The 18,540-nt window shown below is 39.0% G+C and overlaps 1 protein-coding gene across 2 annotated transcripts in view; it reads left to right on the top strand.

The window, feature by feature from the left end:
* Positions 1–537: 537 nt before the first annotated feature.
* LOC121668244 (cytochrome P450 7B1) overlaps positions 538–18,540 on the top strand; it is a 40,556-nt gene continuing 22,553 nt past the window's right edge. The window contains exons 1-2 of one of the 2 annotated variants that reach the window (XM_042035818.1): positions 538–543; positions 3,710–3,715. The gene's annotated coding sequence lies outside the window, so the exon portion shown is untranslated. Of the gene's footprint in view, positions 544–3,709; positions 3,716–13,839; positions 13,883–18,540 lie in introns of those variants that run through there. The other variant, XM_042035817.1, reaches the window with a different exon arrangement.

Raw genomic sequence — 18,540 nt, 5'->3', positions numbered from 1 at the left:
TGATTCTTCTTGTTATAAATGGGGTCCAAACTAAAAAAGGGGTAATTTTTTACCCAAATTTAACTTATTTGGAAATTAGGGGCTTAGGTAAATGACATCTAGCTTGTTCTTAGTTTGTATTTCTGGTCTGTATGTGGCCTGGCCCTGGGCTTGAGTCAAGATGACTTGAGCTAACAGAGCTGTAGCAAGACTTGGCGGTGTGAGCAGAGTTCGTGTTTCAGACAATGCTGTCCATCAGTTCCATCAGGAGGTCTTCACCTGCAGCAGGCAGTTCAGAGGTGGCTACATTTCATTTCATTTTATTTTCTGTATAAACACACTTAGAGCAAGAACTCTTGAGGCTACGCAAGCATCAAATCGCATGAAAATAAAACTAAAACAACTCCCCCCCAGAACAAAACAAGACCCCACAAACAAAGAAACAAACCCCCCATCCAAATAACAAAAATCCATCTTTGGACTTGCAGATCCATAATCTGTAAACAGCTACACACTTAATTCTGCAGAGTGGTTTGAATTAATCATTTGCTTGTGATCTGCAGGGTTTGGAGCCCTGTATTGCATAGGTCTTAAATTTGTTGCTGGCTTGGTAAGACCACGGTATTCTAATGTACGTGTCCTGAATTATATAATACTACTGAGCACCCTTTCTAATTTTCTTAATGCTGTGAGTCATTCAGCTTCTGGGCATTAGTTAAGTTGTTACATAGATGATTTCCCTCATAATTATAGAGAATTTTGCTGCCTTGTTTTTCTCTTTTTCTTTGGCAAACAGGATTGTTTCAGTAGTGGTAATAGAGTTGCCTGTTGCTATTGTGAGTTTAGCCAGCTGTGAAGCTGCACTTATGTTTGTTATTACCCTGCACTTCATTATGAAATGCAGCCTATTAATTATTTCACTAAAATGTAGCTGCTGGACCTGAGGGACATTCCCCATTCTCCTGTTGCTTTACATTTCCATTCATTTTAATGGCAGTTCACGCAGTTTCTTTACATTTATATGTAATTTCCCTTGGCTGTCACTGCCTGCTCCTTCTAGATACTTCAGTCAATATTTTCCACTGTTGCTGAAATTCATGTTTCTGCTATGGAGCTGTCATTGTAACTCCCAGTCCCTTATTTCCTCCTCGATGCTATAGTTAAACATTGAGGCATACAGGGGTGGAGGTCAGGGGTACAGCACTTCTGATTCACTGTAGAGCAGCTTTCCAGAATAATACCCATTTTTAAACACTAAAACGTTTGACCTGTAACCCTTCTTGGTTGCTGCATTTGACTTAATAGCTCCATTTTTTTCCCCCTTTGGCTCTGTTTGGTATTGCAGTGGACTTGTTGGGAAGTTAATAGCTATCACGACAATTTTTATTTTCTAAATGAAACAATGCCCCCTGGTGCTCTAGGATTCGAGAGGTCTGATTTTATAGTCAAAATAAAAATAAAACCAAATAAAATCTTTTCAGACAGATACTTACTGTTCCTAAATCTGCCAGCTACCACTCAAATGCTGTCACTGTCACTCACAGGGGACGGGGAAGAACACTTGTCAGCACTGAGCAACAAAGAGAAGTCACAAGGAGAGTAACAGGGAGTAAAAGCAAATTGCAAAAGAGACAAGTCCATTAGGCAGGGTAAAAGCAAATTATAGAAGAGGAAAATAAAATGAAAGAGTTAAGACAAGAAATAGTCTAATGAAAGAGCAGTTGGAGAAAAGTAAAATTAAAACTGTCTGCTTAATGAAATGTTAAATCTAGATAGTGATAGAGAAGAAGCAATAATATTAAAAAATGGAAGTACTTTTTTATAAAAAGATTTCATTTAATAAAGGTATTACAGAAGAAAAGGACAAAGAGGGTAAGTGTGAAAAATAGGCAATGAAGAGCATTAAATTAAAATGTCAAATATAAAAAGAAAGAGAATATGGAAGTATATGTAAGTGCATGAATGCTACAGGAATTAGTAGAATAAATGTAGTTTGATATTTTCTGTGCCTAAAAAAACAGATTATTGATGCAGAAATTTAATCCAAAATACCATCAGAGTTTAAATGTAAGCAAAGCTGATAAGCAATGAAATGAAACAGTTGATCTCTCTTCTGTTGGGCTTGTCACTAGCATTTGATTCTGTAAAAATTAAGATGCTAAATTACAAAATTATTCTTGATGTGCATGGCACGCATGGGAACCACAAGAATGTTGCTTGTCCTGGTTGCAGACAGCAAACTCCAGCACAGCATGCCTTCCCGCAGCCTTGCAGCTGACGGGTGCCTGAGCTTTGGAAGACCAATCAATAGAGCAGAGACTGCCATAAATCACCGTCTCAGAGGGAGTGCAGGGCTATGAACACTACCAGTGCTATCTATAAAGCCAAAACAGACACAAAAAAACCCCCCCAACAAATAAAGGCAGAAGAAAGGCACAGGAAACCACCCCTTGCTGCAGCTGCAAGATGTGTAAACAAGCTGCACTCTCAGGTTTTTTTCAGTCACAGGCAGGGATAAAATAACACAGCTCAGAAGCAGGGATGACTGAAATGGCTTTAAGGTAGCTTTATGTTCCCACAGTCCTGGAGCAGCAATGAGTCAGTCAAGTCCCTCTCTGTAAGTTAGAATAGCCTGAAGGCTGCTCTAAATCATTCTGGCTGCCAGTGACCCTGCAACAGCAGAGAGGGGTTGCTGGGGCATAGCAAAGTCTTGGCTGCACTTCCCTTCCTTTGGCCATGTCCTCTAGCCCATCCAGAGGAGCTGTTGGGAGGGGGGTGAGGGGGTGTCAGGGGAGAAGAAGAGAAGGAAAAGCATGGAAATGGCTGTGATGCCTGTTCTGCTGGAAGACCCCTGCTTCTGCTGTGGCTGGCAGAGGTCCAGTGGCTGGCTGTGGTCAGAACTGATCCCAGCACAGGCAAGAAGAATTCTGTGATTGGGCCATGGCCAGGTGCAGTGGTAGGGTTTGGTTTTATTTATCTGATTTTCAAAGGCATTTTTTGAGAGTTCTTCAGATTATATAGAGTCCCTTTTCCATGGGAATCTCATCTGTTAGTGACTGGTTTGTAGGTCCTACACACATGCAAGTGTTCATATTCTGTGACCACCACGGTCAGTTTTGTATCAGTGTTAATGAGATATTGTCTCTACCCAGTACTATCTGGCCTAGCAGTAGCAGTATTTAAGTTAATACTGCTATGTGGATTTATGCCATTAAGTGTAGCTCATTATTTTAATTTTGTTTTTATTTACCTGCTCTTATAAACTAAAAGTATTCCCCAATTTGTGAGAAAAACATGAGGCTGTGATTTAATTTGCTTACTTCATTTTTTTTTTTAAGAGGAATATTCTAAATAATATTAAGAACAAATAACAGCAATCAATAATCCCAACTCCAGATACTTGCATTTTATATTGTGATGGTTTGATGCTGTTGTCAGTCACCTCTGAATGATCCTACATGTGATGGAAGCTACAGTTAAGAGTGTAATTTGTTTCCAAACTCTTCTGTAAATATATCAATCTCACTACTTCAGTGTGAGCAAAATGCTTGTGGCTTAAAAGAAGACCATGACCGTCTTAAAAGAAGACCTTCCCAAGCCAAAGGGCATACATTCTGAAACCTTCCCTTTCTCTCACTAAACAGTGAACAGCCCAACCTTACTAGTGGGTAGTCAGAATTGAAATTTACCAAACTGGTTAGTCACAGCAGGTTACTGAGTGGACTGTTAGAGGAGATCCTGCGCAGAGGAAAAATTATTATCCCTTTAAAAAGTTCCTTAAAAGCATTCCCAAAATTTTGTTTTCAGTCAACTGGGTATTTCATGATGTGCAACAGAAGTAATGTTTTGAAGTACTGAGCAAAACCATTGGTCTTATAAGTAGTAGACATCTCCGTAAGTTACGCAGAGACATATTCTTAACCTGCACTCATACTGTGTAAAGGTTTTAGCTTGTACTTGAAGATCTATTTTAGCAAAAGTGTGAGGTGCTACCTTCCCTGCTGACTAAACCTCCATGAAGGTCGAAGTGGAAGGTCATGGATATTCCGTTCACTGCCTGTAACCTGAGACAAAAGGATATGATCCCTTGATGAGCAAATGGTAGAAGAACGGTAGTTTGTACCCACAGGTGTGGTGTGCATGTGAGGGAGCACAGAAGCTATAATGAAATGTAATGCCCTTGATACGATAGCTTATAATGTCTTGGCTTTTTCTGATAGTTTAGAACAGAAATTTTTTAAGGAAAAACAGGAAATATGCATGTGTTGGTTGGATGTATGTCAACACTGGTTGACACAGTCAGCAGCTGAAGACTAAATCTTCAGGGTGTAAATTCTTTTAGCTCAGTTGATGCCAGGAGAGTTGTGTCAGACTGCAGTACTTTAAGCTCTGTCCTGAGGACACCCAGTACCGTCAGCAGGAACTGCATACATGGAATCAGTAGAGTTCCTTGGAAAGGATTCAGTGCTTTCCTGCCAGGAGCTCAGCACCAATAGTGGTCTTGAAGATCTGGTGCTGCCAGAAGAGACACATAACCTCTGTCTGCTGCCTTTGATCACAACTGAGGGGAAAACTGTTCTGTGTTATCTTCAAGTCTGAAAACTGCTAACATCCCAAAATATTGAAGGTCATCTGACTCTGTGGGATTTCCCTGTTGCTCTCTTCTCCCTGGCCTTTTTAGGTAGGACAGATTGCAACAATTCATGGTGGTGTGTGGGAGATGGTTTCAGAGTTACCTGTGACAATACAAACATAAAGACCTTCCTACAATGGTGAGCATTTCATCCCATCCACAGTATTTTCTTAAAAGAGCCTACTGGGTAGGTACCTCTGATTTAGCAGCAGGATGGAGCTGAAATCATGTCCTGACATGCAAGCATTTTGGATTATTTAATAACTTAATTTTTCCTTGAGCATTGATAGCTTAGTCTGTCATTTATTTGTTTGATATTTTATGATCTGATGATTTCTTCTCACATATTTTAGTCAGGCATATTATGTATCACTTTTGCTTTATATTTTCTATTACTGGGAATTAATTTTTCACAGAGTATCTCCATTTAATTATATAATACAATCACATGTGCATTTGCATGAATAGGAAGAATCTGTTCTAATTTAGCCATTATATATTATGCTATCTTGGGTTTTCCAGTAAAAATTCCCAAGTTTTTTGTTTTAGCATAACAATAGTCATATTCATTGCTTCTTACATTTTAACAAAAGCACTCAGATGCCAGTTCATAGATTGACATAATCAGCTTTGTCTCTTAATTAGAAAAGAGAATAAAGCTGTTTAAGGGTGTCAATAAAATGACAGATGCATCATTAACAGAAGGCTACATTGGATCAGAATGGTGCAAATAGTTGGAATTGAAATGTTAAAAATTTTTACTGGTAACCTTTTGTTTCTAATTTTCATTTTCTTGGGATTTTTTCATAATTGAAAAATAGCAAAGGTACATAATATATATATATGGAATGCTTGTTGGTGATGGACAACTCAAGTTTATAATTAGAGTAGAGCTATAGCTAGGAAAACTTACTACTCAGGATTTCTGCCTACCCTCAAAACAAAATTCAGCATGGCCAATGCACCCTTTGGCCATGCCTTTGATGCGCTCCTCATCACCCCTAAGATGTCACCAGTTGTGTATGAGCAATGGGATAGCATGTAGATTACAAAATTCAGGACTAACCCTATGCCTGACTTCTTGGTGCAGCACAGGGTATGAAATCTTTCCACTGAATACACAGTTTAATATTGACTTCAGTGACTCCATATTTCTCCAGCAGTTTATGATGCTGTTGATACCCTCATATCCTTTGGAATAAAGGACGTTTTTGTACTGTACTCGTAAGACACAATAGCTTTCAGTCAGAACAAACAAAAATTACAGAATCTGACAAAATTGGAAATATTTAAACACTGGGGCAATGGGAATGCATGTTTTGGGATTGAAGTATACAGATGGAGATAAGATTGCATGCTGCATCTATGATCTGTCAGAGGTGGCTCATCCCAGCAGGGTCTGATATCCAGGGCATCCACAAGACCCAGCATTTCATATCAGCTTTACTGACAACCTGCGCTAGAGGATTTTCAGGTTTCCTACCAATCCAACTGTTTTCTGGCAAGCAATATTGAGGTCCTTCCTAGGAAGAAATCGGCACAGTTTTGTCTATTTGGCACCAGTCATATGATACAATTCGGGGTGCAAATGGTCTGGCTGCTAGGTCACATAGCAAGACACATGAGAGTCCATCTCTGAATGTACTCTAAAACACCCACACCTACAGCCTTCTGTGCTAGATGAGTGCTGTGCAGCCAGTCTTGAAACCCTTTCAGCATGGGGAATGATGAATGGGTGAGTCACCAGCCTATAGTCCTGAGTTCACATGCATGGATTAACGTCGAAGAGGTGTTCTAAGTCTTCGTCTGCTTCCCATCTGAATCCACATTCTTTTCATTAGAACCTCTAAAGCTCATTATCTCTTCAACAGAAATGTTTTAAACTTTCAGGATTTCATGAAGTTTCGATACTTCTGTGAGTTTTATGTCTCTTGTATAGACAGCTGCCTCATCTGCTGTTTGGGAATCAGCATTTAATTATGTGGGGCTCCAAAACAGTTGTAATGGTACCCAGTTGAAGTAGCTGGTTGCAAAATATTGAACACTTCATTAATAAAATTTCTAATTTTCAAATTAGAATGGGATGGGGGTGAGCAGGTTGAGGAGCATCAGGTAGTTTGATAGACAAACAAACAGACATACAGACTACTGAAATCTTATCCTGTCTTCCCTGAGACAGGCCCAACAGACAACAGCCCATGTGATATGGAGGATTCCCTGTCCTCTCTGAACACAGGGACTGAACTAAACACAGTGACTTACAGGATAGGGAGCAATGGGAATAAGTTCCTGCCCGGTGCAGCAGGAACATCACCTGTGTGACCACCTCACCTCCTCAGGTGTCTGGCGTAACAGGGGTGAGGCTCTGTGAGTGTAACTGGACAATAGTGAGGACGCGGGTTCATCTAGCATGCACGGGTCACTAAGGTTAAGTCAGCCTACACCCTCTGTCAAAACCACTTCCAGACAGAAAGAAGACAGGTCATTGTCATAGGAAACTCTTCTGATGGGAACAGAAGGCCCAACATGCAGACTGGACACACTTATTCGGGAAGTCTGCTGCCTCCTGGGGCCCAGCTTAAACATGTCAAGAGAAACCTTCCTACTCTGTTATGGACTTCAGATTATCATCCACTACTGTTTTTTCAGGTGGTAGCCTGAAAGTCTCAACAAGAAGTCTGGGGGCAGTCGAGAGACCTCAGGGCTTGGGACAACTGTCTAACGCATCAGGTGCACAAGTAGTGTTCTCTGTTTGCAGGGAATGATGGGGGAAAAACAGGAAGAGCCAGCAGATCAATACCTGTTTCACCCATTTTTCATCATGGGTTGGCTGAGTTTTGGGCTCTTGTATTTAGTTTGCAGGAAAGACATGGAGGCAGTGGAGCATGTCCAGAGAAGGACAAGGAAGCTGGTGAAGGTTCTGGAGCACAAGTCCTGTGAGGAGAGGCTGAAGGAGCTAAGGTGGTTCAACCTGGAGAAAAGGAGGCTCAGGAATGACCTAATTGCTCTCTACAACTCCCTGAAAGGAGGTTGTAGCCAGGTGGGGGTCAATCTATTCTCCCTAGTAACAATAGGTAGGACAAGAGGAAATGGCCTCAAGTTCCACAAGGGAGGTATAGATTGGATGTCAGGAAAATTTCTTTATCAAAAGGGCAGTCAAGCATTGGAACAGGCTGCCTAGAAAAGTGGTTGAGTCACAGTCCCTGGAAATACTTGTGTAGAAGTGACACTTGGGGGCATGGTTTAGTAGTAGACTTGTCAGTGCTAGGGCAGTAGTTGGACTTGATGATCTTAAAGGTCTTTTTCAGCCTAAATTACTCCATTATTCTGTGAAATTACTCAGTTGGACAGTATCTGGTTTTGAAAAAAGAAAATAAAAAGATTATATATTTTCATAAATAGCCAAGTCTTGGATTCTTCAAAAAGATGATCCTTTATAACCTAAATATTATTTTGTGCAGGAAACAGCTAAGGAAAAAAATGAAACAAGTATTCATTTGCAATTCTAATGTCTCTGATTACAGTCCCCAAGTTGACACTTGCTCACTTTAATTAAAAAAATTGAGAATTTCATTTTTATTTTCTACTACATATTTCATAGCAAAGGGATTTAAAACATGTTCAGACCTACACTGTCCCAGTTACTGTTCCATCTTATGATCTTCAGTTAAAAATATTTTACTTTCTTTGACAACAGAATGAAAATTTATTCTTGATTTACCTAAAACTGAAATTAGTTAGTTTGCCTAAAACTGACAAGGATTACATTTGAGAGAACTCACACAAATACAAGGCTAGAAGCTTCATTTAGGTTTAACCCTTGTGCCCTTGAACACAATAGAGTTTACATAAATATTTAAGAAGGGCAGCCACAGACCAATTAAAGGAATATATTTTCCAAGCATCAAACCATTGTTTTCCGGCAGTGCACTGATGCTCTTAAATTAATACATATTAAATCTGTTATGGGCTTAGCAGAGTTTTAGGGTCTGGAGAGGGAAAAGCAGATGAGAGCACCCCAGGGGGAGGTCGGGCAGAGATCGCCTGTGAGACACACGACACACTGCGCAGCTCACAGTGTCTGTGTGGCTGAGGATGTCTGCAGGCTGCTCTGCAAATCTGCCTGAGGAGGACAGGGCACCACCATCCCTCTTGTTAAGTCCTTCTCAGCATCCTTGGAAAAGCTGTGGGCAAGTTGAGAAGGCTGTGACTGGCTTCATTTTGATATTTGCTAAATAAAATTGAGGAGCAGCTGTTTTGTGGGAAATATATTTAAGGGCTTTTTTTTTTTTTTAAATTTAAAAATAAAAATGTTTTCAGATACTTCAGAATTCCCCTTGTACTGAGAGATCTAGTTTCAGGCTACTCCTTCCCAAGATTGCTTAGTAAAAGGGTGCACTTTTCATATCCACTCACTTCAGACCCGAGAGTCCATCAGATTGCTGTTTCATGGTGTGTAGTATGAATTATAGAAAGGTGCTCCTCATACGTACATTTATGTGAAAAGTATTTATTTTCCTAGGTTCCCAGACCTAGGAAAATAAATTTGCAAGTAATTGCATTTGTTGCTCCCTAATTGTGGCAGCTTGTTAAGTTCAGTATGGACTATGAGAAAGTGTGATTTGAAAAAGACCCATATGCTTTTGAATGCAGGGGTAGAGCCAGAGCAGACCTCAGGGTGAGAGAAGGAGGGAAAGGTACAAGTGAAATAAATAACAGAGATGAGAAGTTTTGGAAGACGAGTAAAAAAGCACATCTAGGAAGGGGGAAAAAAGGAGAGACTTGTTGCAGCTAGTGAAAAGCCAAAGATAAAGAGTGCAGATTGCAGCATGCTTTCTGCTGAAATAGATCACCTGCAGTTTCTGCTGCGAGAACTAAAATAGTTCAGATGGAGAAACAGAGATGTTAATCTAGGCTGGTGGCAGAAGGAGATGAGGCAGAAGAGAATGAATGTTTGTGGGGAATCCCGTTACAAGACTGTTTCTCTTAACATGTGCAATACACTTGTAGCACTGGAAGGAAAAGAGGGAAAAGAAGTATCTGGGAAGCAAATATGAATAACTGAATAATCTTTGAAAGAGAAGAACACCTGCTAATACTGTGTTCATCTTACAGACTTTAAAGCTTTTGAAACGTTGACCTAAGTACCATGTTCAAATTCTGCTTTCCTGTGATATATGCCTTACTGACAGGATTAGTTACCTTCTCTCATTATATCAACTTCAAGTTTTCTTTGCAAATAAGTGAACTAAATAAGGTACCTGGGGCATTTTTGTGTTTATCCAACTGTTGAGACTATACTTTGGAATTTTTCAATACATTTTTGAGCAAAATATGTCCTGACTGTTAATTCTGTAATACAATTCGTGAAATGTGTGACATCTGAAGCTCATGGGGGAGAGGAGGGAAATTGCTTGCAGATCACCATGTGCTTCTGTGTGTCCACTTGGGGAATGTATGGCCATAACGGTGGGAGTCAAGAAATTGTTAATTAAAAGTCTTCTCATCTGTATTGCATCTTTTTTTTTAAAGATAAAATGCAAAATCTCTTCTTCTTCTAAAGCTATGCACATGGAGATTTTTAGGCAGAGTAAGTGGCCCCGTTTTTCTAGTTAATTACCTCAATAAATCAGGAGTGGGTTGCTGGTGTTTGAAAATTCTGTGCATGGTAGACAGAGTGAGGGAGGGAGCAGTTTTCTGCAGTGTTCTGTTGCTGGTCTGTAATGGTATATAATGCACTCAGGTCAGAAAGGTGGTATGGATACTCACAATGCCATCATGGCTATAACATCAGAAGCTTACTGGGGAAAAAAAATTACAGTTAAAAACCCCCAAAATATTACAATAAAACTTTGTGTTTGTGTTATATGTTATATGTTACAGCATATAAAGTGTTTGTGTTACTGCTACCAAAAAAAAAAAAAAAATTGCAGCACAACTCAGTTCTTCCTATGATAAATAGGATTGCATAAATGCATATGTGTGTGCATATAGAAATAAGTATACTTAAATACACATAATCTGTGTTGATAAATACATGTGTACACACACACATGCATCTGAATGAATTGTATTTGCTTCTTGAAAATGGCTAATACTCCCTGAAGGGGGAAGTGGAGGGTGGGAGGGATTTTATCAGTACTAGTTGATCTCACAGTTGAGGGTGAATTTTGCAGTGAACAATGCAGACATGCACTGTAGAAAGGCTGTTCCTGTCTCTGCCTAAGAGCAGACAACAGATGGGTGTGGGAAGACAGGAGAGCACAGTGAGGAAACTGGACAAGACTCACCAACAGCCTTACTTGTTCTCTGTGCCAGTGTGGTATGGCTGTGGTTCACTGTGGTGGCTGTGGTGGCCAGGATTCAGGAAGGGGTTTGACTGAGGATGAACTGGAAGTGAAAGCAATACCCAGACTAAGAACATATTGCAGGAGATGAGAGCAGAGGCTTCCCAGATCTGAACAGGAGCTTGGTTTGAGAAGAAAGTTGACAGTGGGTGGGCAAAGGGGCTGAATGGTGGTGGCAGGTCCATGGAGGCATCCCAAGAGGGATGACAGCCAGGGTGGAAGTATGCAGAAGAATCAGGGCCAGGAGAAAAACATTTTAATCTGGGTGGGTCATAAAAACTGACATCAAAAAACAAATGTGAGAAGAGACAAGACAGAGTTAGGGGAAATCTAGGGGAGTCATCATCTTGGCTACCTAAGTGAGCAATTCTAATCTATCTGTATCATTAATAAAGACCAATACTTCCAAAAGGCTCCTTTTCTCTTGGTGATTATAGAGAACTTAAAAGATGTCTGGTTAACCAAGATTCCAAACTTCTGGATGGCTCAGTTATATTAAATGAAGGGTCTATTTTCATTACCCTTTTTGTTCTAATGATCATCCTGCATTATTTAGCTTTTGTGCAGTTCTATAGAAAACAACACTTGATTTTTTTTAATAATTTTTTTTTTACTTCTGAAATTATATACTGCATTCTCAAAGAAAACACTGTTGCTGCATACAGAAGCAGCAATATCTTTTCATCTAGCATTCTCCTCTCTTTCCTTGTTACCAGGGTTTTTAAAATGTGATAATGTCCCACCACTGTTTCTGAGATTTCCTGAATTTATTTGTTTGCTCTTTATTACGTAAGGAATGATTTCTGCCTGTTTGAATATATTTCTGTGGGGAGTGCTGACATTCTTATCCACACTTCACTTGTCACTTCCAGGCCAGACGGTTAATATGATTTCCTACTATGAGCTACTTACTGTGTACAGTTTTAACATGTGTTGCAGCAAAGCAGTATACTGAAGTGCAGAAATGACTTATGAAAGAGGGGGATATCAGATAAAAGTCATCGGGTTCTCTTTGGTAAATTCATAAGTACGTGCAGCATAAATACGTTCCTAATAGGAGTAAAAGGAAATACAGGTGGATTTCAAATTCTCATCCCATCCTTCTCACATGAATACGAGGGAAAAAAGTGTTTATGTTTGTGGATAATACCTAAAGAGGAGTGTCTGCAAGCCTGCAAAGGAGGGATTAGCATTCCAAATGGTGAACTGGAAAACACAGAGGACTAATCAACAGCATCTGGATGGGAGCACAGTCTTTTCTCTGGGAAAAGGCTGAGAGCTGTAATGGTTCCCAAGTTGGATTTTTATTAACATGGTGGTGATTTTGCACAGAAAGCTGAGGTAATGCTGGGAGGCAAAGGGTGTCACCCTTGAGATGGAATAGGTGATTGCACTGCTGTGCTCAGTGCAGGACACTGCCATAGAGAAAGGTGTGGGTTAATGTTAGAAAATCAAGACAGAAGTGACACAAGTATGTAGAGGTCTAGAAAACAGTTATCAGGAAATACTGAAAGAAATTGAGGTTGTTTAACCTAAAGAAGACTAAATGAGAACGTAATAAGTACCTTTAAATACATTAAGTGTTCCTGCAGAAGTGAAGGGAATCATTTATTCTCTTATCCTTTGCAGGCAGAATGAGAAGTAGTGGGCTTGAGGTACAACATGAAGATAAAGGTTAGATGTGAGGAGAAAGAGATTGCTTGGGGAGACTGTAGAGACTGTTACTGAGTATCTTCAAGAAGGGCATAGAATAATATAAGATACCAGTGCACAGCACCCTACCTGGGGTACAAGGTATGAAATAAGTAACCTCTTGTCATCTCTTCTAAGCCTATTTTTCTTTGATTAAAGCTGAATTAAGAAAGGAAAAGTCCTTGGCTGGACAAATAACCTCAAATGTAAAATGTAATAGAATAACCTTGGGCTTGGTCAGGGAAAGTGTTGAGTAGTTGTGGCTGCTCTCACTGCCCTCACCCAGAGAAGAAGCAAAGTGGGATTGCAAAATGAAGGCTGTGAGCACTAAATCTGTATTAATTTTTAATGCTGATGAATTATTGTCACATTGGCCAGGTCTTGTCTTCACCATGACTCCTATCCTGGCTGTTATGAAAATTTACATTACATTTGGTAATGTAAAATTTCTCAGAATTTTCAGCCTCTAGTAAAGCCTGAGCCACAAGCTCTTTTTTGGTGGGTTTCCATTTTAAAACTGTTCAGATTACTTTCCCGTGAATGCATTTACTTGCCTTTTGGCTTTTTAGGCAATGTCCCAACTGGTAACTACAAGTAGAGGTAGAATTTACAGTTATGTCCTTCAACACAGTTTGAAGTGTGAAGAATTGTTATGTACAATGTCAACATACGATTCTCAAGATAATTTAGCCTAAACTGCAAAGGAATAAGATTTCTTAGAGAGTGATATTTCAGAGTTACTGAATGAGTTATTGAGTTTTGGTATTTTTTTGATATTTGGGGTTTACCTTAATGAAATTACTAGAACAGAGAGAAAAGAAGATTCTCCTGTGGTGAATGATTACAGCACAAGTTGAAGATCTTAGCAACAAAACCTTGTATGGTTTTAAAGGAGAAAAAATGTATTTTTATTAAAATCACTGAAGTTTTTGACATGAAAAACTTTCAACAAAAGGATTGCATTTTTCTGTGGAAAAAAAAATCACTGTAAAAGTTCTCTGTTTGGTTGAATTGCTTTTGTCAGCATTTCTCCCAGTTTGTCTCACATTACCACTAGAGTCTGTTTTGCTGTACTGCTCTTTTTGGGAGCACAGATAAACTCTTCTTTCCCTGTTGTACTCAGAAGTGTATTCACTACTTTTTCCTGAGTCTTTTCTCCTTTTCTTTTACCAGTGATCTTTATCCTGATGATCTTTATCAGTACTGCAGCATGAAACCACTTTACCTAGGCGTAAGTATAGACAGTGGCAGTGTGAGGTTTTTTTTATGCAGGACTCTCACATTTTCATTGACTCCATCCATGTCTCTCTCAAGATGATGCATCCATTTACTCCCCACAAGCCTGAAAACAGTGAGCAGGTTGGAGCAATGTCTTTACCTCCACAGGAAGTATTTAAGCTGAGAATTCAAGAGTAGAAGACTGTATATTGCTAAACCTCTCATCGGGCTTGTTCTGCAGGGAATGCTTTTTCATACTGCATGTATTTGACCTGGAAAATTTAGAGTTCCAGGAGATCACTGAGTCAGATAATTAAGGTGAGGATTTAAGACACACATAATTTTATAAATGTCAAATATTGCACTGTGGCCAAATATTTGAAAGAAAATTTTATTTTCTCTCCTCTTAGGTGTAAAGCACCTAGGTCTGGGGGAAAACTGCTAAGTTAAAAAAAAAAAAATAGGGAGATAGACTCACTGGCTTTCTCCTGTCCTAAGTTTCCTGTGTTCTCTCTCTCATAATACAAGAAGACATTCCAGACACCACATTTCTGGGGATTACCTTTCTTGGGGTTGAAGCCTTTGGCCTCATTCTTTTCCTCACAGTTAGAGTGTTCCTAAGCCCCTGGAAAGACACTGTCTTGTTGCTTAAATATTGTGATCGAGCCTGTGAATAATCTCTAACTGCTCTGACATGTTCATAATAGCTTTTGTTCTACTCTGTACCTATCCATTTCCATTCCTTAAAGTCCCCTGACGTGGTGTGTTCCAGCTTGGACATGGTATGTGATGGTTTGTCCAGAGATACTATGGAAAAATCAGAGCACTACCTTGAGCTTTTGTGGATGGTAACGATGGTTTGGAAAGTGAAAATGACCCCTCTGTGGCAAATGATATTGTTAGACCTTTTTCTCCTCGGCTTGTGGGGTTTTTTCTGCCTTTGGTGAAAGTTGTTGTGAAAAGCGGTCAGCTGAACCGGCGCTACCCTGCAGAGTGACGTGTTCGTGTCGGGCTTCTTCAGCTGTGCTGTGTGCAGTGAAGGCTGCGTTAACACCAGATGCCAATCATACACCACCAGTGGATTTGCAAGATTATAGGACAGGAAAAAAGATGAAGGTTAAGCATGGGGCACAATAGAGATTACTTATGGTAATGAATTGTATAATTTTTCTAGACAGATCTGGATTAATGTTTATCCCAGGCAAGAGATTACTGTATGTCTGATTCTAGTTGTAAACAGACATTATTAAACAGAAGGTTTATGTTCATGAAATGCGACTATGGGTGTTAAAGCACTTATGATTTATTATGTGCAAAAAGAAAAATTAACCTGTTCATCTGCTATAGTACAAGATGCGCTATGGGTTTTTGCATAATTTGAAAGGCATCTGCTCCTTTGGAATACAAATAACCAGTGAGATGAGAAAGATTCTCCTCTCATTTACACAGGTCCAATGCCTCACAGTGCAGTGATGTTGAAATGGTGTAACCAAGAAAAGAATAGTCTTGTGTGCTTTTATAAAGCAATAATATTTCCTTGAGAGATCATGTTGCCAAAGTCTGTTTGCTTGTGAATCTTTAGAGTATTTTCTTTATAACTAAAAAAAAAAAGTAGTTTTCAGAGACCTTTACAAATGACTGCATTGGGGTTTCTGAAATAATTCCCTTTCACTATGTGAAAACACAGTGTTTAGAGACATTGAATTTAATATTTTTTTAAATTGAATATTTTTCAAAATACTTACGTTGAAGCCCATTTTTCTCCTGCTTTATTGTATCACTGCTGCTTAGCATAAGTGAAACATAGATACAGCTTCCATATCTTTAGTATTGCCTTACCTCAGCAGCTAAATAATCACACCTGACTCAGTGCCTTCTGTGTTTTAGGTGAGCTGAAAAATATTCCCTTAAGGAAACTGTAAACAAACTCTCAAACTTTGCTTTTTTTTGGTGAAGTAGATGTTGCAACTCTATTACTTGCTAACAAGGAATTATCTTTTCTCTGTAAGAGCAAAGAAAAATTACAGTTATCAAAATCTGTTCATTCTATTTATGGGCTGTATTTGTAGCCAGCTGATTTTTGCATAATGCCATTTGAAGTTATCCATTTAACAATGATGGATGATACAACTGTGTTGCTCTCCCTCCACTTTGTAACTGATCCATCTACTTATAGATTGCATTGGACATGTTGCTGATGCTTTATTTGTAAAATTCACTCACATATGTGAGAAATTTGTTCGTTAAGTCTTACTGGCTTCACAGAGGCTTCTCAGACAAGTAAAGATATTCCTTTGTATAAGCAAAACCAGCCCAGTATGTAGAGTGAAAAGACCTGGGAATGTCATGAGGTTTGTTAAGCGAATTAGAATTTAAGCAGCTAGACTAGACCTGAATAAAATATAAGTCGTTCTGAATGTTTCACTTAGAAAAGTTGCAGTCTTAAATTTCCATCAAAACACTTTATAGTGCTCTTTTACGTTTCTTAGCTATATTTTGCATTTGGTACAACAATATATATTCGTCATGAGAAAAATATAACTTCAATGCTTGTAATATCTTGCCTAATTATCAAATTTTACAACTTCTGTGAAGTGTGAGTCCAGAGTTAAAGTTCACGAGCAAATTAATTAAGCAGTAAAAGTTTCTGTGGGCTTTGTTAATGGTTCTGTTTAGCATCCGAAGTTGACAACGACTTGTGGAGATACCCTGGATGCAGGTAAGAGTCCCTCAGGAAATGAGGTTAGCTCTGCTTGAAAGTTTGTGCAGAGAAGCACTGGATTTGGGGAGGCGCTAAAATACAGGCACCGCTCTTTTCTTCACCGTGTGTTAGCAGACATCGATAAGTCGTGGAGATGACCTCCATCTTCCAAAGAGACAGAAAGCTAGAAATGAAGACACATTTCTGTTATCAGTCTGCTGTGGGTCGTAAGTTGAACTGGTGTTATATTTTCCTCTGAAAGCCGCGTAGCCTTGACACAGTGTTTAACAGTGTTAAGCTTATTGCTGCTGAGCTGAACGTGTCTGAAGTGAACGATGACCCTCACGTCTTTGCAATAGCAAAATGTCTCCCTGATGTGATCCCGAAGACTTGGAGCATTAAGTTAATTTACCCCTGGATTTCTGAGCTGCCTTCTTTTTACCCAGCAGAGAGCTTGTGAAGAATACAGCTTCTGACCGAATGACAGAGCGTGGAGGGTGAAATTAGATGCATTCAATTAGAAGATGACAAAAAGCCTATCTAAATATTTGTCAGGATGCTACTTACAGGAGGTAGTGTCCAGCCGGGGAAGTGAAAGGCAGACACTCTCGGGACTTAATAGTCTGGGGGGAAAAAAATGGGTAAATCATCCAGATTCTTTACGGGCTTGGAAGGGATAATTGAGGGTATCAGGTTGGCTGCTATGCTTCCAGGGCTAGTGACCCTTCTCATGTAATCTCAGATTAGTTCTTTGCTTTTATTCACTTAATACAGAATTAAACATTACAAGTTTTCTGGACCACTTGAGAAAATAATAATGTTATTTGACCACTAGAGGATGATTAATGCAGTGGTTTCTGGGAGGGGTTTCTGAAGAAAGAGGGGTTCTACTTTCTCCTCAATATAAAAAAAACACACCACAAAACAGCCAAACAAAACCCCAAAGCCACAAAACTTAAGGAAATGAAAAAGGCACAGCAAACTGTTGTCTGTGAGACTGTCGGACAAGAAGACTTACTGGTTTTCCAGAGGACAAAAGGATGTTCTTGGAAACTAAAATCTGAAATTAGTAGTCAGTTAAACAGAAAGAGATCAAAATATGCAGCTTGATTTAGCCACATCTCTTTATCTGTAAATTAAATTTATAACTGCTTTTCTAAAGTAAGTGAGCAAATCTCTGGCTTGTATTTTCCTGCTCAAAAAGTTTTAATTATGAAAGTAAAATAAAAAGTAAATACAGCATACCATGGTAATTTTTTTTTATTTGTGTTACAGCAGTTCAAGGAAGAATGTGACTATGATAGGGTTAATCCAGCTACATAAAAATCCATGCTGTGTATGATAGTAGTAAAGCTTGTGATCCCTTGATCTTTGATTAGATCCAAGCTAGTAAATATCTTGTGTTTAATCAGAATGAGTTGTTCTGCATGTAGTATAAGTCACCTTCACAGATGGGATGTAGCAGCAGAGTTGTTCGCGAATATTTGTTTTAATCCCTTCCAGAACAAGCACGCTTTATGTTTCTTTGTTGTAAATCAGATTCAAGCAACTAAAGACCAGCATGAACGAAAGATATTTACTTGCAGTCAGGAGTAGGACAGTGTGGGAAGCTTTTTTCCTTTTAGAGAAAAATATAACTTAGTAGATTCTTAAAAGGTATTTTATGCTGTTCTGTAAAGATAACTAATGTTCACTGTGGCTGCTTTTTTAGACTGGGATGCAAACATCAGTACCTGGAATTTCTTCTTAAACTGTTCACACACTTTCCTATCTTAGACTATAAATATGAAGAGACTAAGATTTATTATAGTTAATGTTCAGCCTGTATTATTATCCCATATTTTAAAGATATTTAGTTAGAATGGCTGTTCTCTTTGCTGGTAAGCTGAAATTACTAAAACGTTGTCTATAAAGATACTTGTTTTGTGTGGTGTGTCAGCGTCCTATTTACCTAAATCTGTCATAATTGC

This window comes from Corvus kubaryi, unplaced genomic scaffold, assembly GCF_017639235.1.
Source record: "Corvus kubaryi isolate FWS band 111438036 unplaced genomic scaffold, C.kubaryi_AGA036_p1.0 37385, whole genome shotgun sequence".
Taxonomy (NCBI): Eukaryota; Metazoa; Chordata; class Aves; order Passeriformes; family Corvidae; genus Corvus; species Corvus kubaryi.
The sequence above is the reverse complement of the archived record's forward strand: the minus strand, read 5'-3'. Positions and strand labels throughout refer to the sequence as shown.